At 42.6% G+C, this 25817-nt stretch overlaps 1 protein-coding gene across 1 annotated transcript in view; it reads right to left on the bottom strand.

Annotated features, from left to right (window-relative positions):
- LOC126272930 (lachesin-like) overlaps positions 1-25817 on the bottom strand; it is a 2822604-nt gene that overhangs the window by 2784501 nt on the left and 12286 nt on the right. The window lies entirely within an intron of this gene.

Consider the following 25817-nt stretch of genomic DNA (forward strand, 5'->3'; position numbering starts at 1 on the left):
ATTTTAATGCAACATTTTGGTTTACTTGAAAATACATTCTGGATTTAAAGTACTGTCTCTGAGATACCAGATGACTCAGTGATTAGTTTATGTGACACCTACACGATTTCATCACGACGGTACTAATAAGTGACAATTTACAATGTTGCTTTTGCACTGTATCTGTTTTATATCTGAACAGTTTTTCTGTATTATTCTGGAAAGTAAAACATGTTTTAGTAGTAACGTTTGTGGTATAGCTACAATGAGACAGCCTTTTCTGTAGCGCAACAATACGTACAGTACAGTACTTACTTGCATCACGGCAATAAGCGTAATAACTAAGATATCTATGCGCAAAGCATTTCACTTTCGTTTATCATGAGGTAAGTACATTGACTTCTGCAGAACTTAGCTTTCGGAGGTCAATAACTACGACACTTCCACAGAGATTGTCTTACAGCAAGACGCACATTTAGCGCTACAGGACACGCATTTGAGTGATTAAGTTTGTAGTTAAACCATTTATTTTTCAACATATTTCAATTACAAAGAAAGTTTTCCGTGATACATTTCATTCCATTGCTGTAATCTGTAACACCTGGGGATATAATTACATTAATCCTCAGGGGGTACACGTCTACTTTGTGTACCATGTGTCTGCAAGCACGAGGAGCCCTAGCTAATATGGTATTTGCTTATACAACTTTACACATAGGTACCATATTTCTCTAACACAGAATTACACAGCTATCTGATCATTTAACTGGGAGAGACAAACATTCCTTTTACTACATCAGTAACAGATGTTTACGTAATTACACAGTTGGATTACTTCACACTTATGAAGTTGTATTTTGTCTGTACCTTGTGAAATGTTCTAATTTTTCGGAACCATTGTGATACTATGAGAGCTTTGAATGACATATTTGGTATGGGATCATGATTTTTAAGGTACCTTTGAGGCAGATGACTCTTTTGACATGAGCAGAGAATTTTTTTTAGGTTTTGCAATTATTGGAGGAAGCTACGACGATTTTGATAGTTGACTGAGGTGTTATGATGTTATTATTACGATGACTATGTGTATTATGCTGTTGCGGTATGTTTATGATCAATAAGCTGATGCTATATGACTTATTTGATTATGCTACGTATCTGTTATGATGAAATATTGAAGAAGTGTCGACGAATATATGTGTAATAAGGTAAGAAATAATGAGTAGTGGTTAGGGACTCTGATTTGTGAAAAAGGATGTTGGAAACCGAGAATTGTACTTTAAGAGTTATGAAATGAGTGTATATTCGTGAATGTATTACAATGCCGACGAAATTTTTTTGGACACTATTATATTTAAAGGGTTTTGTTTCTACAGATTTGTAACGCAAATTCTTGACCTGTGAAATATTTTTATATGAGACTGTCACTGTAGCGGAAACTGGTGCCTTAAATATTTCGGTAAGAAAGTTAAGTGACCACCTGCACGTAATGCGTCGTGGGCACCCAGCTGCGCGACAGCCACCTGGAAACAAGCCATTAGCGTGTGCCTTTCTGAGGCACAAGAAAAAAAAGGGCCATTATCCTCGCTATTGACATTTCTTTGTGGAAAGCGTCGCAAATACTACACGCTCAAACTTGAAAACATATGATTACACTTTGGAGTTCTTAATGAAATGAAATGATGAGAAACATTTCATGTCTATTGTCTTGCTAGTTGGAAGATTGTTTACTGCATTATGAAATGACTTATGGCTAGGGAATGACGTTTCACACCTTGCTTTGCCTATTTTGTTTAATATCTAGTTTCTAGCTGCACTGCAGCATTGGTTACAATAAAATTTAATGGACGTACTAATATAGGTATTTTATGCCTACAGATCCAGTGAATAATAACTTTGTGATGTACTTAAAAAAACGAAGGAGCACAAAAAGACTTCCCTTCAGAGGAACTACATACATAATTTTCTTTTCAAGTACTTGGTAATTTTTATGGTAGAATAAGTTATGGTGCACCACTTTAATTATATATACATTAAGATGTGAATCGACATCTCCCTTTTCTGCATTGTTGTCTTTACTGTAATATTTTTTGTGCCTGAGCTTTGTCATGTTTAGTTATAAGCTATTGCATTTGCTTCTGCTGTGTGCCAGGCATAATGTTACTGAATTTGACTTTGTATTACTCTGTTAAGCCAGTTTTACTACGGATTTATTTTTCTTGTTTGCTGCGCATTGCCTTATATTAGTTTTAATATTGCTGCTTGCTTTGACAACTTCAATTTTTTCATTGTTGTTTGTATTAATTGTTTTGTTCTGCTGCATTGCCTCGTCCCTTAGTTTAGCATTTGAGCTTAGTAGCCTTAAGTTAGCTTAAGATAGGGTAGGCTATAAAAGAGAACGAGTTGTGATGAATTGGAAGAAATGCATTGAGAAGCTATAAGAAATGATATGGCCAAAAAAAAGTAGTGTACAGTGGAGAAAAACTATTTTTGAAAGATTATGTGAACAGAATACAGAAAGCATGCTTGGATAGGATTTTTTTTTTTTTTTTTTGGCTGGAGCAAATGTTGAAATAAGAGGGACGATATATGGAATAAAGTTTTGGGTTGGACTGCAGTACCAAGTGTTACCCTGAAAACAAACCCTGTCCTTTCCTTTTGTGTTATCCCACTATGTGTTTGTGTACCCTTATGTATTTATTTTCTTCCTGTCTTGGTGTACTGTTTCATAGAATTTTTTCTCTTCTAATACTAAGCTACATTCATTATGATGAGGAATACTGTTATCCTCAAATATAATTTGCATTAATAACATGTTATTTACTTTGTAAAGATGTTTACACATTATTTATTCTGTTTTGTTCTAATGCTCATGTGTGAAGTTGAGGTTTCAAAAGTTATTCTGATCTTTTATGTATGTATTTATGTCATAATTTTTGTAACAATTATGTATTTGTTATTTCGATTCTTTTGTAAAGCCTGTATTACTGCAAATGATATCTGTACTATTATGTTCTTTAATGATATGTTTTGTACCTTTCTTATTGTATTCTCATGTTATAAAATTGTAATTGACACCAGTTCATCAAATGAAGTAACTTGTAAATTACATTTCACTGCACACGTTTCTGTTGGTCATAGTATATGGACAATATGTGAGAACAAGAACTGATAGTGTTTGCACGTGTGTTAATAATTCAGCAAGGGACTGGACAACAGCACTGCTGGTTATAAGGACAATTAGAAAAAAAACTTCGTTAGTGCACAAGTGGTGGTTCAAGGACTTGCGATACTGTCTGCAAGACTCTTCAATGGTGATTGTGCACCTGCAAAGTCGCAACGGATGGCTGCTAGCCATCTCTACAAGAACTACAGTGGGTCTGCACCTTCGATGGCCCACCAATACCATTATTTCTACAAGGACTGCAGTGAGTCTGCACCTCTGGTGGCCTACCAATACAATAATCTCTACTAGGACTACAGTGAGTCTGCTCTGTGATGACCAACCTACTAATATTCTTCAAAACTTCGACTGACTCTGCTGTGGGTTTGCTCTGTTGTGCCCATTACCTGTCAGCATGTCAAGAGTCAGCACTGTCTCTCTGTTGGAAGGACAACACTACTTTTTCAAGACTGCATGGAAATCCACTACTTCCGTGTGCATTTTCTTTTACTGCTCAGACATTGAGCAAAAACACTGCTATTTAACTGTGATGAACGATCAGGACTGTCTTTATGGACTGTGAGAAAATTTTAGCTTTTGACCAACATTGTATTGATAAGTGTGTGTATTTCATTTCTTTGTTATTGTAATTATGAAAAAAATTTTCAAATCTGTATTGGCCACTGCCTAAAACAATTTGTAAATTTTTTTGTGGGGAGCATGGGAGCTATGTAAGTAGACTGTTTAGGTTTTCTGATTGGTAACGAAACGTAGCGCTCTGTATGAAAATCGCTGGCTGTGCTGTGTGCAGTCTGTGGCTGGTTTGCATTGTTGTCTGCCATTGTAGTGTTGGGCAGCGGCAGCTGGATGCTAACAGCGCATAGCGTTGCGCAGTTGGAGTTTGAGCCGCCAGCAGTGGTGGTCGTGGGGAGAGAGATGGCGGAGTTTTGAAATTTGTAAGACTGGATGTCATGAACTGCTACATATATTATGACTATTAAGGTAAATACATTGTTTGTTCTCTATTAAAATCTTTAATTCGCTAACTATACCTATCAGTAGTTAGTGGCTTCCGTAGCTTGAATCTTTTATGTAGCTGGCAGTAGCGGTGCTCGCTGTATTGCAGTAGTTCGAGTAACGAACATGTTTGGTGAGGTAAGTGATTTGTGAAAGGTATAGGTAAATGTTAGTCAGGGCCATTCTTTTGTAGGGATTTTTGAAAGTCAGAATGCGTTGCGCTAAAAATTGTTGTGTGTCAGTTTAAGCACAGTCTTGTATAATTTTTCTAATGGGACGTTTCAGGTTGAAGATAGCGAAATAAAAGTCAAAGTTTTAAATTTAACGTTCAAGAAATCGCTCATGCAAGAGAATCGTAACACACCGTTGTTTGACAGTCAAACAGACTTCTGTATGAACGACATAGTAATGAGCATCCCTGTCGTATTTGAAGAGAAGAACAAGAAGAAGAAGAGGTTCCTGTAGTAAGTGATTCTACTTAATGAGAGTAGGTGGCCTACGTTTAGGACAAACAACTGGTTCCCTGTACGATTGTAGTATTCTTACGGCCATATTGTTTATATAATGAATCAGGATAGAACTGGTTCACTGACAATTATATTTGAAAAAGATCACATGAATCTTGATTCAAGTATCAGACAGTTACAGATGAAAATGCTTTGCTACAGGACATTTTAAAACAAACAAGTAAGAATACAAGTGAACACTTTAGAAATGGATGGTGCAGTATACTATGCTTAAACAACGTTAATTAACGTAGGAGGACCACCATTCCTAACTCACGTTCAGTAATACGATCTTGCTTGGCTAAGAAAAAATTAGGAAGGGCTTATTATGCTGTTAAAAACTAAATACAAAACTGGATGAAGAGGTATGCGTGTGACAATACATTCTGTAATGTACTCCCTGTGTGACAGCAATGCATCATTTATCTTTGCTGCATGCTGTGTCATTGGACGTGTGGACACCGCTTGCCTGTCAACCTATAAAACTACTTCACTGAAGCGTCAGTCATATACTGTCACCGCCTTCTTCCTTGAAGAAGAACACTGTCTCTAGTCTGTGAGTAATGGCTGTGTGCACTCGCTTGGTTGATGGGGCGAAATAGACAGTTGCAAATTGCGTATATCATGGTACCTCTTCTCTCCCTGTGAAGAACATTGCGTCACTGGAGTCTGCCAACTGAACTGCTACTTACAGGAATTACACTATTGGCCATTAAAATTGGCTACACCAAGAAGAAATGCAGATGGTAAACGGGTATTCATTGGACAATTATATTATACTAGAAATGACATGTGATTACATTTTCACGCAGTTTGGGTGCATAGATCCTGAGAAATCAGTACCCAGAACAACCACCTCTGACCATACTAACGGTCTTGATACGCCTGGGCATTGAGTCAAACAGAGCTTGGATGGCGTGTACAGGTACAGCTGTCCATGCAGCTTCAACACGATACTACAGTTCATGAAGAGTAGTGACTGGCGTATTGTGAAGAGAGAGTTGCTCGGCCAGCATTGACCAGACGTTTTCAATTGTAGAGATCTGGAGATTGTGCTGGCCAGGGCACCAGTCTAACATTTTCTGTATCCAGAAAGGCCCGTACAGGACCTGCAACATGCGGTCGTGCATTATTCTGCTGAAATGGGGGCTCGAATGAACGGTAGAGCCACGGGTCTTAACACATCTGAAACGTAACGTCCACTGTTCAAAGTGTCGTTAATGCGAACAAGAAGTGACTGAGACGTGTAGCCAATGGCACCCTGTACCATCACGCCGGGTAATACGCCAGTATGGCGACGAGGAATACACGTTTCCAATGTGCGTTCAAGGCGATGTCGCCAAACACGGATGCGACCATCATGATGCTGTAAACAGAACCTGGATTCATCCGAAAAAATGACGTTTTGCCATTCGTGCACCCAGGTTCGTCGCTGAGTACATCATCGCAGGCGCTCCTGCCTGTGATGCAGCGTCAAGGGTAACCGCAGCCATGGTCTCCAAGCTGGTAATCCATGCTGTTGCAAACGTCGTCGAGCTGTTCGTGCTGATGGTTGTTGTCTTGCAAACGCTCCCATCTGTTGACTCAGGGATCTAGACATGGCTGCACGATCCGTTACAGCCATGCGGATAAGATGCCTGTCATCTCGACGGCTATTGATACGAGGCCATTGGGATCCAGCACGGCGTTCCGTATTACCCTCCTGAAGCCACCGATTCCGTATTCTGCTAACACTCATTGGATCTCGACTAACGCGAGCAGCAATGTCCCGATACGATAAACCGCAAGTGCGATAGGCTACAATCCGAATTTTATCAAAGTCGGAAACGTTATGGTACGCATTTCTGCTCCTTACACGAGGCATCACAACAACGTTTCACTAGGCAACGCAGGTCGACTGCTGTTTGTGTATGAGAAATCGGTTGGAAGCTTTCCTCATGTCAGCGCGTTGTAGGTGTCGCCACCGGCGCCAATCTTGTGTGAATGCTTTGAAAAGCTAACCATTTGCATATCACAGCATCTTCTTCCTGTCGGTTAAATTTCGCGTCTGTAGAACGTCATCTTAGTGGCGTAGCATTTTTAATGGCCAGTAGTGTATTTCACTCACTCTCAAAATATTACTTTCAGTTGTCTATTAAGTCCACCTTTGTAAAGAAATGTAAATGATGCAGTCTCTCTTCCCTCGATATTTTTAGATTGTTCTGCTAATGAAAGAGCGTGCTACAAGCGTCCCAGAGTTTTATTAGCACTATATATGTTGTAGATATCATGCACTGTTCACGTGAGTGCCATGTGCTGTTTTAACTATTTATTTCCTTCTCTGCCTCTGAAAATGCGGTTCATCCAATTACTGTGAACTGTGCAGTCTCCTCTCCTGTGGTACACCTGTAACAGTAAACTCTCCGTTGGTCTCCTGTGGCGAAACGAGCTACGCGACACTGTCGGTCACCCTGAGTTCCTTGCGGCCGTGGTATTTATGGTCCATTCCTATCGTGCGAAACGGGTCTGCAAAGTGGCTTGTGAAGGAAAATATTGCATTGTGGCTCATCACCTCCTTTCCGTTCCAGGCCTGCGTTGCTACTGAAAAGTATGTATATGCAAAATGAGAAAAAGGGTTATTTAGTATCATATTCCGGTCTGCCTAGTTCACTTTCATTGTCATTTGATATGCAAGTTAAGTCTGTTACATCCGAAGTATGGCGTGTGACGTATCATTCGAGTTGTCTCGTCAAGCGGATGACTATGGAAGGCGGCAAAATTGACAATCACCTTATCTGTTGCCCTTGGAAGGTAGTTAAAATGGACTGCCGCTTTACAAGAGTACTTGAAGGAATTGACTTCTTACGTAGGCTGCTTTTATCGTGAATCTCTCACCCATAGCTAAGTCGTAAGTGACTGGATAAAGGCACAGATGTCTCCTGTACATAAGAATGGCAAAAGAATGGACCCCCAAAATCACAGTCCAATATCCCTAACATTGGTCTGCTGCAGAAGCCACGAACACATTCTCAGTTCGGATGTAACACATTTTCTTGAGACCAAGAAACTTATGTCCGCAAGTCAGCTTTGTTTCAGAAGGCATTGGTCATGTAATAGTTTGACCTTTTGTTGCACGATATACTGCAAACTATGGATGAAGGGCAGCAGGAACATCCCACTCTTTTTTCTTTCTTCTTCTTTCACTTACGCCATAATCCCGCAGTGATCGCAGGGTCAGGGTGGTTACAATGGATTTGGCAATGTTAGTATTAGGGATGGCCAGAAGTCCTTCCTGCCGCCACCCCATAAACCCCCCCCCCCCCCTCGCCCCAGAACGGAATCAGAGTACCCCACCTGTCTGCATCTAGCGTAAATCGTGGAATAGTGCGGACGTGTTTAAAATGTCTGCGACACGTGTAACTGAGGCGGAACATGGGGACTAGCCCGGTATTCACCTAGCGGGATGTGGAAAACCGCCTAAAAACCACATCCACGCTGGCTGGCACACCGACCCTCGTCGTTAATCCGCTGAGGGGATTCGACCAAGGGCCGGCGCGCCTACCCGAGATCAGGAAGCAGTGCGTTAGCGCTCTTTTTTTATTTTATTTTCAATTTTTTGGCTTTCGTTCGTTGTCTCTGCTCGGGGCGGACGTTTAAAGACATCCGTTTAAGTTCGTTGTTGATCGATTAGCTCAATTTTTTTTTTTAATTACAGAGGGCTGCTAAACCTCTGACCGAACACACTGAGCTACTGTGCCGGCGAGCGCTCTCGGCTACCCTGGTGGGTTGAAACGGTCTCCGACTGCAGGCTCTTAAAGAAGGTGTGGTTCGCAGATACGTGAGTGGGTCGAATTCTTCTTGAGTTATAGGGCCTACAACGTAGCCCCCGATGGCGAGTGTTCGTCAGAGACAAGGGTATTGTCAGGAGTGCCTCAGAGAAGTCTGATAGGAGCGCTATTATTCGCAAATTATTGGGCGGGCAGGGCGGACAGGAATCTGCGATTGTTTGCTGATGATGCTGTGGCGGGAGGTAAGGTGTCGAAGTGGAGCTACTGCAGGGGGATTCAACATGAGTCAGAAAAAATTTCTAGATGGTGTGATGAATGGGAGCTTGCCCTGAATATAGAAAAATGTAAGTTAATCTTGATGAGTAGGATAAACAAACCCGAAATGCTCTGAAACAGCATTAGTAATGTCCTGCAGTCATGTCGTTGTAAACCAGTATGAAATGGAAAGAGGATGTGAAGATTGTGGTAGGGAAGGCGATTCGTCGACTTTGGTTTATTGGAAGAATTTTAGCAAAGGGTGGTTAGGTTAGTGTTGCTTAACGTCCCGTCGACAACGAGGTCATTAGAGACGGAGCGCAAGCTCGGGTTAGGGAACGATGAGGAAGGAAATCGGCCGTGCCCGTTCAAAGGAACTATCCCGGCATTTGCCTAAAACGATTTAGGGAAATCACGGAAAACCTAAATCAGGATGGCTGGAGACGGGATTGAACCGTCGTCCTCCCGAATGCGAGTCCAGTGAGCAAAGGGTGGCTCTTCTGTAAAGAAAACCGCATATAGGCCCTGATGCGACCTATTCTTGAGTACTGTTCAAGTGTTTGGGATCCGTACCAGGTCGGGTTAAAGGAAGACCATCGAATAAAAACGGTGAAAATTTCTTCCATCAGCAAAATTCTAACAGACAAACTCTGTGCCGAGCGCCACGACACAGGCGGACTGCATAAATGGAAAGTGAGGTGCAATGAAAAATTAGAGATGCTCACATTGAGAATCAGGAGTAGGTACGTTTAGCATAGTTGTATGCTTTTACCAAGTTGCACCGTGCTTCAGAGCCCACCTTGAAGTTTACATCCTCCAGTACTAGAGACGAAAGGTCGTGATCGCTGCCTGCCGCCAGACTGAGTGCTTCCTACTGAAATGGCAGGCACGTGACACAGTAAGGAAGGTATACAAGCAGAGCTGTGGCGAATGGGGAGTCATTCTAGCGGCGGTAGGAAAGTGCTTGAAAAACGGTGAACCCACGTGTGGCCGACAATGTGCTGGGCATCCACGTGAAACACATACAAACTGACGTCAGTACAAACTTGAAAAATTTAAAATGCTGCCATAGCTTCTCACAAAAATAAATAATTGAAGAAAGCTATCACAAAAACGTTTCAAATGGCTCGGAGCACTATGGGACTTAACTTCTGAGGTCATCAATCCCCTAGAACTTAGAACTACTTAAACCTAACTAACCTAAGGACATCACACACATCCATGCCCGAGGCAAGATTCGAACCTGCGACCGTAGCGGTCGCGCGGTTCCAGACTGTAGCACCTAGAACCGCTTGGAAACTCCAGCCGGCAGAAAGCTATCAAACACAAAGAATACAAAGGAGCTAAATAATAAGTATACGCAGCTCTCTGAACGGAACTCTGTTCTCTGTGCTCAAAGAACTGTTAGACAACAACGACCCAAAAGCAATTCCCTCCCCCCACCTGCACACACCGTCGTCCACGAAGAATTAGCTAACGTTAGGCCTAACCATAACGTCCCAATAGTAAAATTTCGGAGCAATAACCTTTCTACATTAAGTTCCTTATGGTTGCAGATGACCAAATGGAATGCAATAAAAACGTAAAGAAGTGTATTTTTTCCTATTTAATGGAAAGAAAAATTAAAGCCCTCTGATGACGATGAAACTTCAGGAACACATGTATGAGAAATGGGAGAAGGGATAAAACTGTGTCTTGCTCAAGGTGGAAACCCTCCAAAAACAAATTTAGAAGCTAGGAGCTACTCATTTTGAAAGCAGTGGGGAACACTGAAATCCATATAATTATCCTAGCCATATGTTGGCTGCTATAATTAAATTGCGACGAAATTTCGGAACCAATTTCCGGGCTAGTTTTAATCAGGCTACACAGTGGGAGTATATTCCACAGGTTGCCTTATGGTATGTGTGGGAGTTTTCTTAGTGTCGTTCTGTTACATTCGCGAATTTTTCGCTGGAAGAAGGGCTGTTAGCGAGAATCTGAGCGACTTGGAATTCACCTGATATTACAGCGATGGGCCATTCGAGAAACATATAGAAAGGGAAAAATTTCGCGAGGTCAGAATTAATGGAGAAACTAGAGCACTTTAAGCATTGTAGACGACAATGCCCTATGGATGGTAAGCTGGACATAAAGGGAGGTGACACAATAACATGTAAACCACCTGTTAATTGAAAATTGCTGAGCGAATGAAAATTAATGTTGTGAACTGTTATGTAGAAGAAAAAGAAGATTCAGACGTTTTGCTGAGAATAGCTGACTGCCATAAAAATGTTCTACTGCCGAAGCAATTTCATTACGTCAGTTGTGAAGAATAAGAAGGGTGTTACAACAATGGAAGCACATAGCACCACATCGTTCATGAAAAAGGGACAGATGTCAAGAAATAGCATTTCAGTGAAGTCCAAACAGGTCGAAAACAACACGTAGAGATTAGCAACATGTGGAGATTAGATCTGGACGCTTTTGGAATATGATGAAAATGAAATTAAATTCTTTGAAATGTTGCGCTGGAAATACACACTAACAATATCGTGAATAGTAAATTATTCAGTTATGGTAAGCAAAGAAGAACAAAGAAAAGAAACTAACTAAATGAGTTGATAGAGGGCAGAAAAAGTAGATTAAAATGACATTTGATAAATCGTTGAACATGGTCCACCAATCCATAATGCTCCATAGATGAGAAGGAAAGGACGACAGAGAAAAAATTTCGTCGACTCCATGAAACAGAGACACACGTAAGTAGATATACAGGTGTTGGCTCTGAAATGAACAGAGGATGACGCATGATTCCACTGTAAATTGTGGAGCGGATGAAGAAAGATGAGAGTGACATAACATGTAGCTTACGTTGATGTTCTCTGATTTTTAACATTAAAGCTTTCCGTGATGTATAAAGCCTCTATAGTAGCGTTTACTATAATTTTTGCGTTAGCAATACTACGTGAATCCGGGACGAAACGTGCTGCTTTGTCCATTAGTTGTACTACATAAGGATCTCACGCCAACGTTGCCAAAGAATCGTTAGAAAGAGTTTTATAAGCTAACAATATTGTAGGCGAATTACATTTCCTAAGAAAATACCTCCTATTAATCTTGTACCTCCTTTTCCTGCAGCTAATTCCATGTGTTCACATTAGCCATATTGTTGGTACAGAGAATCAGTGAGCACACTAAACTGCCCTATTGAGATAAGCTGTTGAGCTATTGAAAAAAACATGTCGAATTGTCGTAACCGGTTTGGCCAGTCGACAATATGTTTGGGCACTGTCTCATAACCACTGTAGTCTAAACTCCAGAATCGTACACCAAAATACTTGACAGCTTTGACTGTCTCCAGAGATTGACCATCAGGCTAGTAATCCATCGATAATGGGTCTTCCCTCTTGTTTACGAGTGAAGCATTCCATATTGTTTATTCCAGTCACAATTCCAGTTATGATGCCTACATTAATCTAATTCCTCTATTAGTTGCACACATTAGGAAAGCTAGAAAACACACGCTCGCTACCTTCATACGTGGCTTAAAGGAAGCCCTGTTCGACAATTCGCCGAATAGTTTTCGTATCGTGCCGTAGAGCGATGCGGAATAGGCAGGTTATTGCCGCAAACCACGTAGTGCGTGTAAACCCAGATCGACAGTAAGTCGATGATTAAAAATACCGTCTGCGAGTATCGTAAGTTGTAATCAGCACCCGTGAACATATTAAGAGTCGTCTTAAACAACACAACACGAACCGACAGCGTTGCAAGCCAATGACTAGGTCCAGAGAGCGAGGTTGCTACTGTAATAGAGGGTGGGCACAGGGAAGTTCCAGTGACAATGAAATAGCTCCCGATCCTCCCACTCCTGCAGACGGCCGCGAGAGAACGTGTCTGTCGCAACTTTGGAGTCACTGCAGCCTAGAGCGGTACAGTGGGCCACACAAACACTACCGCTGACACTCTCAGACGCTGTCGCCGAACAGTTGTGCTGGTATAATATTGTTGTGTGTTGGAAACAGATCAAAAATGGTTCAAATGGCTCTAAGCACTATGGGACTTAACATCTGTGGTTATCAGTCCCCTAGAACTTACAACTACTTAAACCTAACTAACCTAAGGACATCACACACATCCATGTCCGAGGCCGGATTCGAACCTGCGACAGTAGCGGTCACGCGGTTCCAGACTGAAGGGCCTACAACCGCACGGCCACACCGGCCGGCGGAAACAGATCAGCACATTTTAAATTCAGTTTAGCAGCAAGTCGATTGCATGGGAAACGGTGACTGGTCGACAGTTGCGTCATCAAACATGAACGGGTCTCTTCGTCTGTCTATGCGGAGTGGGTATAGTTTGGCTTGCGTTTAATGCCAGTTTCGAATTCCTGCACGAAAAATAGTTCTTTTGCAGCCTCTCACAATTTCGTTAAAATTTCTCCATGTACAACAGCTTCGTGTCTAACGGCCTCATGAAATTTTCGTAGTAATGGAGGTGATCATTTAACTGTATCATGAGCATGTAATGGTACTTGAATTACGTAACCATAACGGTACCTCACTTGAATCTCTCGATACCAGCAATATTTTACTGTGGTTATGTAAGGTAGTTGACCTATTTCTGTGACAACATTAAGATTTGATTTCATTAATGGAGAGGTACTTGGATACATCGATATGTTTATGTTGCAATAATATTACTCTTAGGCGTATTCTTTCTTTTGTCACTATGATCTTTGACATACTTGTAACTCTGATTTTTGGGCGCGTAAGTGGCGATTAGATAGTTACAGAGTCGGACCTTGAGAAAGCCAAGTCTTGCACGTCATGTTAGAAAGACGCATATTGTTGTCAGCTTATAAAATGTGAACTTTAACAGTGAGGAAGATATTTTCAAGTATGTTCTATAATGTGGTGTCTTGTGTGTTACGTGATATTGCAACAAAGCAATAAAAAGTAAGTGTAACTTAAATTCGGAGTGCTGATTATTTTTTTTACATCACCATTGTGCTAACATTGAAAGGTTTAATCTTCAAGAATGGTTTGTGAAGCGCATCTACAAAACTTTTGAATATGGCAGAATAAAACCTAGGCCTCTTTGCATCTGAGCTTGGAATCATCACCACCTTGATTTTCGACGATTGAGCCATGATTTTACAACGAGGCCATCATGCGAAATACGAAAATATGAGTGCCTAGTCTATTTATTATTACATGAAATGGCTTTATTAACTGTGCTCTAATGACACCTGCCACATAATAACTTTGTTGTTGCCCGAAAATACAGTATTTAGCACCGTGAGCAACACCACAATCATTATTAAATTTTGACCTTTGTTGTGGTAGGGTTGTTAGAAGCAGCAACGGTCGAGCAACACCAACTCTCGAATATACCCGAGGCCACTTAAACTCTCATCTGGTTCAACCAGCACTACTGAGTTATTTTGGTTAGGAGGTTGTCAGTGAAACCACTAAGCCTATTGATATTCTATATTATTGTGTTTTGTTCATTGGAGCGTGCGTCGTTTCACCGAACCTCTTCGGAAGTCAAAAAATGCTTTATAAAGTAGGGAACCAGTACCAGCTTCATTCTGTATTTCGTGGATGAAAAGAGCAAGTTGAGTTTTGCGACGTTGCTGGTTTGTTGGATGAATTAGAGAACATAAATTTTCCGTTCAAGGACTTGTATTCATCTTCAGGAAGTGGGTGATCTTTTACAAATAGACAACGTCCAAAAATTCGTCGCAAGCACGAAGTCATAATTTTTTCCTAGTTCGCAATGTTTTCTATGCATGGAGGGCTGTGGTAGATGCCGTTGACGTCACTGTTCGTTTTAATAGACTTGGTCGGACGATCGTAATGGATGGAGCTACAATATATGAAGCCACGTGTTGGCGTTTGAAGTGTCGCTGTTTAGAACTGGTGGTGCCAGTCACTGCATCAACGTGGGGCGAGAGTGTGAAAGGCCCATGCTTCCCAGAATCGTTGTGGTGAACAGACGTCGGTGGGAAGTCCATGTGACCTAAAACCACTCTGTGATAACTGGAAGTTATCAGAACAAGACATTTACTAATTTCGTTGTTTCCTGTTCTTGTCTGAGACAGTGCTCTTCCACACGGTGGTCGTTTTATGGAGATGGTGCTTGAAGGGGATGGTATAACAAAAATTCGCATAACAAAAATTCCCTCCAGAATCCTAAAGGACATGTTTGGGAATGACTTGTACGTCATATTGCTGTCGCTGTATTATGGTTTGTGCGTTTCAGGAGTGTCAGAAAACTGATCTGAAGCTGATTACTCACCGTGTATACTACGGAACACTAAACAAGGTACATGGATGGGGTGTACGTGGAACTATTCCCTTATTGCAAGAACTCTGTGTCACCAGGTGAATCACGAAATTTAGTATTACTGAACATTCTACAATTCGATCTACTATTGTAATTTTATTGTTTTATTTAACCTCACAAGGTTAGGCCATCAGGTTTTCTCTTATATGTAACCAGGCATTCTATATACCTCTTTTATACTCATGATGATAAACATGTTATAATTTACGTCTAATATACAATGAGCGAGATGGCGCAGTGCGTAGCACACTGGACTCGCATTCGGCAGGATGACGGTTCAAACCGGCTTTCGGTCATCCTGATTTATGTTTTCCATGATTTCCCTAAATTGCTTCAGCCAAATGCCAGGATGGGGGTCTTTGAAAGGCCACGGCTGACTTCCATTCCGATCCTTACCTCGTCCGATGAGTCCGATGACCTCACGGTCTGGTCCCTTTTCTCAAATCAACGAACCAACCAACAACATTATAAAGCATTTATTAATTACTATAATGCGGAAAGAAAGAAAAAATTAACACAGTACATTTAAAATTACCGCCAGAAATTGCCACTCTCTCGATATGTGCGAACTGGAATTGAAAGAGAGGAGAGAACGAAAGAATAAGCATTGTGAAATTTTACCATAACTTAAAGCTAAAACAGTACTCAAAGTTTGAACAATCAATTCAAAAGTGCACACCTGTAAAGTCAAAATATGTTTCTAGGCAACATGCAACGAGTTGCCCCACCCCATTCGTTGCAACATAGTACTTGGTGTGTTGTCAACAAAGTGGTGTACACATCTAACGCTAAAGCTTGTTCCCCCCTTCGCCGGAGACCGTTTTGTGCTCATCCAGTGTCTAATGGTTCCTGCGACAGCACTATACAGTATTTCGACTAGTTACAAAAATATCAGGTCCGCAGATGCCGAAGGTTAATCCGTTTGGTTGATTCCTGCTCCTGGCGGAAAGTGTTCCTGAAGGCTTGCTGACCTCGTTCTTTGTCTTGACAGTCGAACCCCGTTGAGATGGCATGGGTGGACGATACATTGGAGGATCGTGTCCCAATACTGCACCAACCATCAAATTACTCCCGGTAGCCGTATGTCTCCAACATCCATTACCTCATACAGAGAATACAGTTTGACCTTAAGCAAAAGCCTGAGAAGCGATTAGGCCGAAACCTAGAATCTGCGTAGGTTACTGTGGCCGACGCCCAGTGACCCGTTTACGCCCTAAGCGCAGGCCGCGTTCATTCATTTGTTCGGAAGGGCAGGCCGACATTGTCTGAGCACTTTCGGCCGATCGGTTGCGCGTTGCGTTGAGAGAATCGAGGCCCATTACAAGCAAATCTTTCTCAAAGATTTTACAGAAACTATTCGGTAGAGAAAATAATTTCTGCTTCACTTGCAACTTTATATGTCGCTTCATGATGATGTGTCCGTCATTTCGTTAATGGTCATAGTTATTATGATACTTGCATCGAAGCAAGATACTATGAGAAACTGGAAAAAGACTTGCAATGAAAGATGGGAGTCTGTATAATTTTGCGTTTGGTGTATATTTCACAATATGTTCCTGTGTATGAGTGTAGCTAACATATTGAATCAAAAGACTTGGGTTGAGATCTCTATTTGTCAAGAATCTCGAGAAAATGAGAAAATTGATCTGATGTAGCACACCCGTTTGCGATCGCGTGCGCCAGTAATAAAGACAGAATGGAATATCCACAACAACCTCATATTTCATAAAAGACTTGAGCTATCGCAATGATAATTTGCAAATGACAGCATGTAAAGAGGAAAGTGTTTTGCGATATAGTTATTACACAAAAACACTATTATCTGCCACGTTATTCCACTAACTACAGAATTTTTCGATGAACTGCCATAGATAAAGAAACGAGAAATTTTTTGGGTTTTTGATCAACATAAGTGAAAATACACTCCTGGAAATGGAAAAAAGAACACATTGACACCGGTGTGTCAGACCCACCATACTTGCTTCGGACACTGCGAGAGGGCTGTAAAAGCAATGATCACACGCACGGCACAGCGGACACACCAGGAACCGCGGTGTTGGCCGTCGAATGGCGCTAGCTGAGCAGCATTTGTGCACCGCCGCCATCAGTGTCAGCCAGTTTGCCGTGGCATACGGAGCTCCATCGCAGTCTTTAACACTGGTAGCATGCCGCGACAGCGTGGACGTGAACCGTATGTGCAGTTGACGGACTTTGAGTGGGGGCGTATAGTGGGCATGCGGGAGGCCGGGTGGACGTACCGCCAAATTGCTCAACACGTGGGGCGTGAGGTCTCCACAGTACATCGATGTTGTCGCCAGTGGTCGGCGGAAGGTGCACGTGCCCGTCGACCTGGGACCGGACCGCAGCGACGCACGGATGCACGCCAAGACCGTAGGATCCTACGCAGTGCCGTAGGGGACCGCACCGCCACTTCCCAGCAAATTAGGGACACTGTTGCTCCTGGGGTATCGGCGAGGACCATTCGCAACCGTCTCCATGAAGCTGGGCTACGGTCCCGCACACCGTTAGGCCGTCTTCCGCTCACGCCCCAACATCGTGAAGCCCGCCTCCAGTGGTGTCGCGACAGGCGTGAATGGAGGGACGAATGGAGACGTGTCACCTTCAGCGATGAGAGTCGCTTCTGACTTGGTGCCAATGATGGTCGTATGCGTGTTTGGCGCCGTGCAGGTGAGCGCCACAGTCAGGACTGCATACGACCGAGGCACACAGGGCCAACACCCGGCATCATGGTGTGGGGAGCGATCTGCTACACTGGCCGTACACCTCTGGTGATCGTCGAGGGGACACTGAATAGTGCACGGTACATCCAAACCGTCATCGAACCCATCTTTCTACCATTCCTAGACGGGCAAGGCAACTTGCTGTTCCAACAGGACAATGCACGTCCGCATGTATCCCGTGCCACCCAAGTGTTCTAGAAGGTGTAAGTCAACTACCCTGGCCAGCAAGATCTCCGGATCTGTCCCCCATTGAGTATGTTTGGGACTGGATGAAGCGTCGTCTCACGCGGTCTGCACGTCCAGCACGAACGCTGGTCCAACTGAGGCGCCAGGTGGAAATGGCATGGCAAGCCGTTCCACAGGACTACATCCAGCATCTCTACGATCGTCTCCATGGGAGAATAGCAGCCTGCATTGCTGCGAAAGGTGGAGATAGACTGTACTAGTGCCAACATTGTGCATGCTCTGTTGCCTGTGTCTATGTGCCTGTGGTTCTGTCAGTGTGATCATGTGATGTATCTGACCCCAGGAATGTGTCAATAAAGTTTCCCCTTCCTGGGACAATGAATTCACGGTGTTCTTATTTCAATTTCCAGGAGTATATTAACTGTTTATTTTTGTACAGAGGATGGACATTACGTTTCCTCAGTTCCTCATGTAATAAATCACTGTTTCAGAGTTCTCTCACTACTGCGACTGCACAACATGTTAGTGAACTGACATTGTGTAAACGCTACTTTGTTTTGGTGAAAGAAGCAAATTTTAACATGGCGGCAAGTAAAATGTAGGTTACATTCCAAATTCGACACTCATGACCCTCCTGTGAAAGTTAAAAATGGGTAACAAATCAGGCAAAAATAAATCGCTGCTTTAGTTGCATTTTAAGTGGAATTCTTTTTAGATGCTATCTAAAATAGACGTGGCAGCAAATATCTATTAACAGTTACCACGCAAGTTTGGGCATGGTGGGGCTCTAGTAAATATTTACAAAAAATATGAGAGTAGTCTCCAGTTTAGAATGGCACTTCCTGTCCAGCTCTCGGCATTTCCCCTACAGCACCCTCCCGCAACCACCTCCACTACCGTTCTCCTCACGAGTGCCTTACCGTTTGGACATCTAACGGCCAAGTTATTCTGCACACGCTCTACCAGCTGTGTCCAGTGGACTGCGTGCTTGACACAGGCGCTGGTGTCTGGCTGCTTCAAACTCTTCTAGGGTCAGCAGGTGTCAGTCATATCCTGCATTCCATGGTGGAAGAAACTTGACACCGGTGCTCCAAGTGCCATTACTGGCTTTTCCTTCCCCGCCTACTTCAAGCACCTTGATCATGGTTATTGGGGAGGAGGGGAGAGGAGGGCAGGCTTAGTGGTGGTCGTGAATACTCTTTTACTGATTTTCGTTTCATAATGGGATTCCTAGAGGCCAACCTGATCATGTAGAGACGTTTGGGTTCTGTGTGGCTCGACACAGCTTTCCAGTTACTCCCAAACAAGCACCGTGCAGTTGTGTTCCATTCTAAGTGGGGTACCTATTGTTGCTGTCTTCAGTCTGAAGACAGGTTTGATACAGATTTCGCTGCTAGTCTGCCCTGTGTTGTAAGCCTCTTCATCTCTGCATAGCTACTGCAACCTCAGGATGTGTCACATCAACCTACCTGTTCTCTTCCCTACGGGCCATAACTTGTAGGTAGCGTTGGATGAGGACTACAAGCAGATCTGAAAAGCTCTTTTGTCCTTTTTTACCACGATAGCTGCTGAATGTCCGAATGGGGTTGTTATAGAGAACGCCAATGTCCGGTTCGAATTATATTCGCAATGACGTTTATATTTTCACATCAGATACGTAAGCTGAATTATACAAATTCGAAACCAGTAAAGGTACTTTTTAAATAAATGCAGTTTGTGTTCCATTGCTGTGCACCATCAACAATTTATTTTTATACGAGACTGTCTGGGATGAGGTTGGCAACTGTGTACCACCAGTTGAGGCAGGAAATGAAAAAAATTATGAAATTAAAAGACTGCTGGAGTCATCAGCTGATGGTGGTGACTGGATCGTTATTCAGTCTATGTTCCCTGATTTAGTGAACCTTTGGACCAGTCGTAAAAAAGATCTGGAAACTAAATTCTTGTTACTACTGAAGGTGGCAGGGTTAAAATACAGGGAGCGAAAGGCTATTTACAATTTGTACAGAAACCAGATGGCAGTTATAAAAGTCGAGGGACATGAAAGGGAAGAAGTGGTTAGGAAGGGTGTGAGACAGGGTTGTACCCTCTCCCCGATGTTATTCAATCTGTATATTGAGCAAGCAGTAAAGGAAACAAAAGAAATATTCGCAGTAGGTATTAAAATCCATGGAGAAGAAATAAAAACTTTGAGGTTCGCCAATGACATTGCAATTCTGTCAGAGACAGCAAAGGACTTGGAAGAGCAGTTGAACGGAATGGACAGTGTCCTGAATGGGGGATATGAGATGAACATCAACAAAAGCAAAACTGCGATAATGGAGTGTAGTCTAATTAAATCAGGTGATGCTGAGGGAATTAGATTAGGAAACGAAACACTTAAATTAGTAAAGGAAGTTGGCTATTTGGGTAGCAAAATAACTGATGATGTTCGAAGTAGAGAAGATATCAAATGTAGACTGGCAATGGCAAGGAAAGCGTTTCTAATGAAGGGAAATTTGTTAACATCAAGTATAGATTTAAGTGTCAGGAAGTCGTTTCTGAAAGCATTTGTGTGGAGTGTAGCCCTGTATGGATGTGAAGCATGGACGATAATATTTTGGACAAGAAGAGAATAGAAGCTCTCGAAATGTGATGCTACAGAAGAATGCTGAAGATTAGATGGGTAGATCACATAACTAATGAGGAGGTATTGAATAGAATTAGGGAGAAGAGGAGTTTGTGGCACAACTTGACTAGAAGAAGGGATCGGTTGGTAGGACATGTTCTGAGGCATTAAGGGATCACCAATTTAGTATTGGAGGGCAGTGTGGAGGGTAAAAATCGTAGAGAGAGACCAAGAGATGAATAAACTAAGCAGGTTTAGATGGATGTAGGTTGCAGTAGGTAGGGGGATATGAAGAAGCTTGCACAGGATAGAGTAGCATGGAGAGCTGCATCAAACCAGTCTCAGGACTGAAGCCCACAACAACAACAACACTTCTGAATGATAACTGGAAGACGGACGCTTCAGGATTTTTCTTATCATCATCGGCTTCTTCTGTTTCTTCAGTATACTGTCTACTCATCACTGACCATCTACGGTGACTGATCTCATTTCAAATTCAGCAACATTTCTTCTGAATACTCCTCAAGCTGAATCATATATTTCTTTATGAAACTGAATCGCTGCAGAAATATATTAGCAGTTAGAAGAATAATAATGATAATGTTGCCTCACGCAAGCCTTTCTATCCTATCCTACAATGGAACAAAGTGCGCCAAGAATACAAGTAAAATAATTCTCTAGAGTAGACAGAAAGTGAAGATTATAGTTCGACATATGTGTGAAATGACTCTTAAGTAAGCTAAATACTTTCATATGGACAAAATCATACACAAAAGTAGAAACAGGCTTAGTACAATAATATTTTATTACAAGGGATGATCAGATGAGGCTCAGAGACTAAACTGTAACTTTAGATAGTTAAGAGCCAACAACAATTTTCCTAAAATGGTGATAGATATTTTTAAATAATTGCCTTGAAAGACAAGGAAGACGATACGAACAATAGCTTCGAGGAAGTGGTCACTCACTTCGGAACTACGTTTCTCTAAGTTAATGCAGCTGTTACACTGTACTAGATGTGCGGGGTTAAAATGTTGCGGAAAGCTACGGTATTAGTGTCCATTTGCAGTTTAAAATATGCATTTAAGAATGTACATTGTTATAGCAGTGAGATACCGTAACTCAAGAATCTATGAGTACAGAGTTTCTGTAAGAGATCTAAATTCATTCGTGAAAAATAGAATCTTATATTTTAAACAGAGGAAGGAAATCATTTAGAAGAGCCATTACTAGCGAAACATGATAAACACTCACGTCTTCAGATAAAAATTAAATTTCCTGCAACTAGTCATAACAACCTATTTTGTGCTGTGCCTCAGCTTTGGTAACTGGGCTCATCATCTACTCCCACAAGTCATACAGAAAATTTTCATTAGCGTATAAACACATATCGAAACTGTATGTGCAACACTGAACACGGACGCAAGCATGAAACTCGTAGCAAATCACCAACAAATGACTGACTGTAGGCAGTTAATTACTAATCTGAATATACTGATGTAAGATCCGATACAGTGGTACCAAATTTAATGTTAAATTGACGTTGTCGCGTCCCAAGTTCTATTGGAGGTATTTTATTTTTGTACAAGACCGAGCACTGACCAGAAGAGGGTGCCATCCTTCGCCTTCCACGGCATGTATTGTAACGACCGCTCATGGCGAACAGTAGGTAATACAAGAGGTACGTTGTCACGAATAATGGCCTCTACTGGCAAATTGCACTTCGTAATATATCGCGACATCAAGTTAGGAAAACCAGAAGCACTGAGCACTGAAGTGGTGTTACTGAGACCTATGACACAAGAAATAAATATTGTCGGTTGTAGACGGCCGGGTTGCCCGAGCGGCTCTAGGCCCTACGGTCTGGAACCGTGTGACTGCTACGGTCGCGGGTTCAAATCCCGCCTCGGGCATAGATGTGTGTGATGTCCTTGGGTTAGTTAAGTTTAAGTAGTTCAAAGTTGTAGGGGACTGATGACCTTAGAAGTTAAGTCACATAGTGCTCAGAGCCATTTTCTGTCCGTAGTACCCGGAGGTAAAAAGAGAAAACAATACACATTAGGATCCAAAGTGAGATACATTAAAGGACACAAAAGAAGAAAGAACACGTTTGGGTTTAGTATCCTATGGAAGGTTCTCAGATATGTGAGTTCCTCGAAGGCTTTTTTAAGTAATACAACCCAGTATGTTCTCCTGGTCGGACAAAATGTGTCGTCAGCAGTGCTCCAAGGAAGTATGATAGGGCCGATCATGTTCTCGTTTTAGTAAGGGAAGCAGCAGTCTGAGACCGTTTGCTGATGACGCTGCCGGGTACGTGAGGATACAGGATGACTTGGATGGTTTGTTGTGATGGTCATCCCTTTGAATACAGGAAAAAGTGATTTAAAGCAGTTGTTGTTGTTTACAGTCCTGAGACTGGTTTGATGCAGCTCTCCATGCTACTCTATCCTGTGCAAGCGTCTTCATCTCCCAGTACTCACTGCAACCTGCATCCTTCTAAAATTTTTACCCTCCACGCTGCCCCCAAATACTAAATTGGTGATCCCTTGACGCCTCGGAACACGTCCTACCAAACGATCCCTTCTTCTAGTCAAGTTGTGCCACAAACTTCTCCCGAATCCTATTCAATACCTCCTCGTTGGTTATTTGATCTACCCATCTAATCTTCAGCATTCTTCTGTAGCACCACATTTCGAAAGCTTCTATTCTCTTCTTTTCCAAACTATTTATCGTCCAGGTTTCACTTCCATACGTGGCTACACTCCATACAATTACTTTCAGAAACGACTTCCTGACACTTAAATCTATGCTCCATGTTGACAAATTTCTCTTCTTCAGAAACGCTTTCATTGTCATTGCCGGTCTACGTTTTATATCCTCATTTAAAGCAAATGAATATGAAAAACAATCCTGTGGTGTAGCAATACAGTATTATTCGTGTCGTACTTGACACAGTCACATCCATTAAATAACGAGAGGTGCACTCGTCTCTGAAGAGGTACTGGGGGTCACGTGCCAGCTGTCGTAGCCGCTGTCCTCCGCCTAATTGATCCGGGACGGAGCTACAATAGAAACCTGTACGAGTGCCCCTAAAATGCACCGTACTGAACGGAATTAGGCAAGGGGGCTTGTTATACACACGCCCCCACTCCACATATGGCGGGGAATGAAATTCTACTGACTCTTTCGCACATGCAATAGACAACGGAGAATCAGGCCCTTCTCGAGACTAAAATTTCATGCACAAAACTTACACAAAGGAAGAAAGTCGCCGTTCGTACCGACGACCAGGACTTTATTCAAATAAGGGAAAACCACGTAGGTGACTCACCAGGGTTAGAGGTTTTTACTTATGGAATTAATGCACTCGATTATTAGGCGGTAAATTTTCCGAAATGAAAAGGGGGCTACATATTGGAACAAGAAAAAAATACACGAAAAGAGGATAGAAAATTAATGCTTGGAAAAAGGAGTCTGAGTTTAATAAAGACTGCACGTATTACAGGTGCACCTGCTGCACAGAATTCGGTGACATGGTGGACATAACAGCAGGAGTAGAATCGGAGGAAATGGGAACGGGAGGGAGCCTTGTCCTCCGTACATGCATTACAGATACGAAAATACACTACTGGCCATTAAAATTGCTACACCAAGAAGAAATGCGGATGATAAACAGGTATTCATTGGACAAATATATTATACTAGAACTGGCATGTGATTACATTTTCAAGCAATTTGGGTGCATAGATCCTGAGGAATCAGTACCCAGAACAACCACGTCTGGCCGTAATAACGGCCTTGATACGCCTGGGCATTGAGTCAAACAGAGCTTGGATATCGTGTACAGGTACAGCTGCCCATGCAGATTCAGACGATACCACAGTTAATGACGAGTAGTTGACCAGACGTTTTCAGTTGGTGAGAGATCTTAAGAATGTCCTGGCCGGGACCGCAGTCGAACATTTTCTGTATCCAGATAGCCCCGTACAGGACCTGCAACAGGCGGTCGTGCATTTTCCTGCTGAAATGTAGGGCTTCGCAGGGATCGAATGAAGGGTAGAGTCACGGGTCGTAACACATCTGGAATGTAACGGCCACTGTTAAAAGTCCCGTCAATGCAAACAAAAGGTGACCGAAACGTGTAACCAATGGCACCCCATACCATCACGCCGGGTGATGACGTATACACACTTCTAATGTGCGTTCACTGCGATGTCGCCAAACACGGATGCGAACATTATGATGCTGTAACCAGAACCTGGATTCATCCGAAAAAATGACGTTTTGCGATTCGTGCACCCAGCTTCGTCGTTGAACGCACCATCGCAGGCGCTCCTGTCTATGATTCAGAGTCAAGATTAACCGCAGCCGTGTTCTCCGGCTTGATTGTCCATGCTGCTGCAAACGTCGTCGAACTGCTCGTGGAGATGATTGTTGTCTTGCAAACTTCCCCGTCTGTTGACTCAGGGATGGAGACGTGGCTGCACGATCTGTTACAGCCATGGGGATAAGATGCCTGTCACCTCGACTGCTAGTGATACGAGGCCGTTGGGATCCAGCACGGCGTTCCGTGTTACCCTCCTGAACCCACCGATTCCATGTTCTGCTAGCAGTCATTGGATCTCGACCAACGCGAGCAGCAGTGTCGCGATACGATAGACCGCAATCGCGATAGGCTATAATCCGACCTTTATCTAAGTCGGAAACGTGATGGTACGCATTTCTCCTCCTTACACGAGGCATCACAACAACGTCTCACCAGGCAACACCGGTCAACTGCTGTTTCTGTATGAGAAATTGGTTGGAAACTTTCCTCATGTCAGCACGTTGCAGGTGTCGCCACCGGCGCCACCCTTGTGTGATTGCTCTGAAAAGCTAATCATTTGCCTGTCACTGCATCTTCTTCCTGTCCGTTAATTTTCTCGTCTGTTTCACGTCATCTTCGTGGTGTAGCAATTTTAATGTCCAGTAGGGGATCTGCAAGAACGTACCACATACCATCTACGAAAGGGATAAGAAGTAGGGGAAGAAGGAGAAAATAGATAGCACCGTCCTCTAACTCAAGCAAAGGGCGTATATTATGACACATCAGTACATTAAACCGAATTAATTATGTACAAGCAGCAGGAGGGAAGGAGATGAAGCGTCTGGTGGACACTCACACTGCATACGTGGTGTTATCAGTTTTTATACAACGGAAAGAAATGGCTGTAATGACTCACACGAAAAAAATTTGGGAGATAAATGAAATAAACGTAACGG

The sequence above is a fragment of the Schistocerca gregaria genome, chromosome 5 (assembly GCF_023897955.1).
Source record: "Schistocerca gregaria isolate iqSchGreg1 chromosome 5, iqSchGreg1.2, whole genome shotgun sequence".
Classification (NCBI taxonomy): Eukaryota; Metazoa; Arthropoda; class Insecta; order Orthoptera; family Acrididae; genus Schistocerca; species Schistocerca gregaria.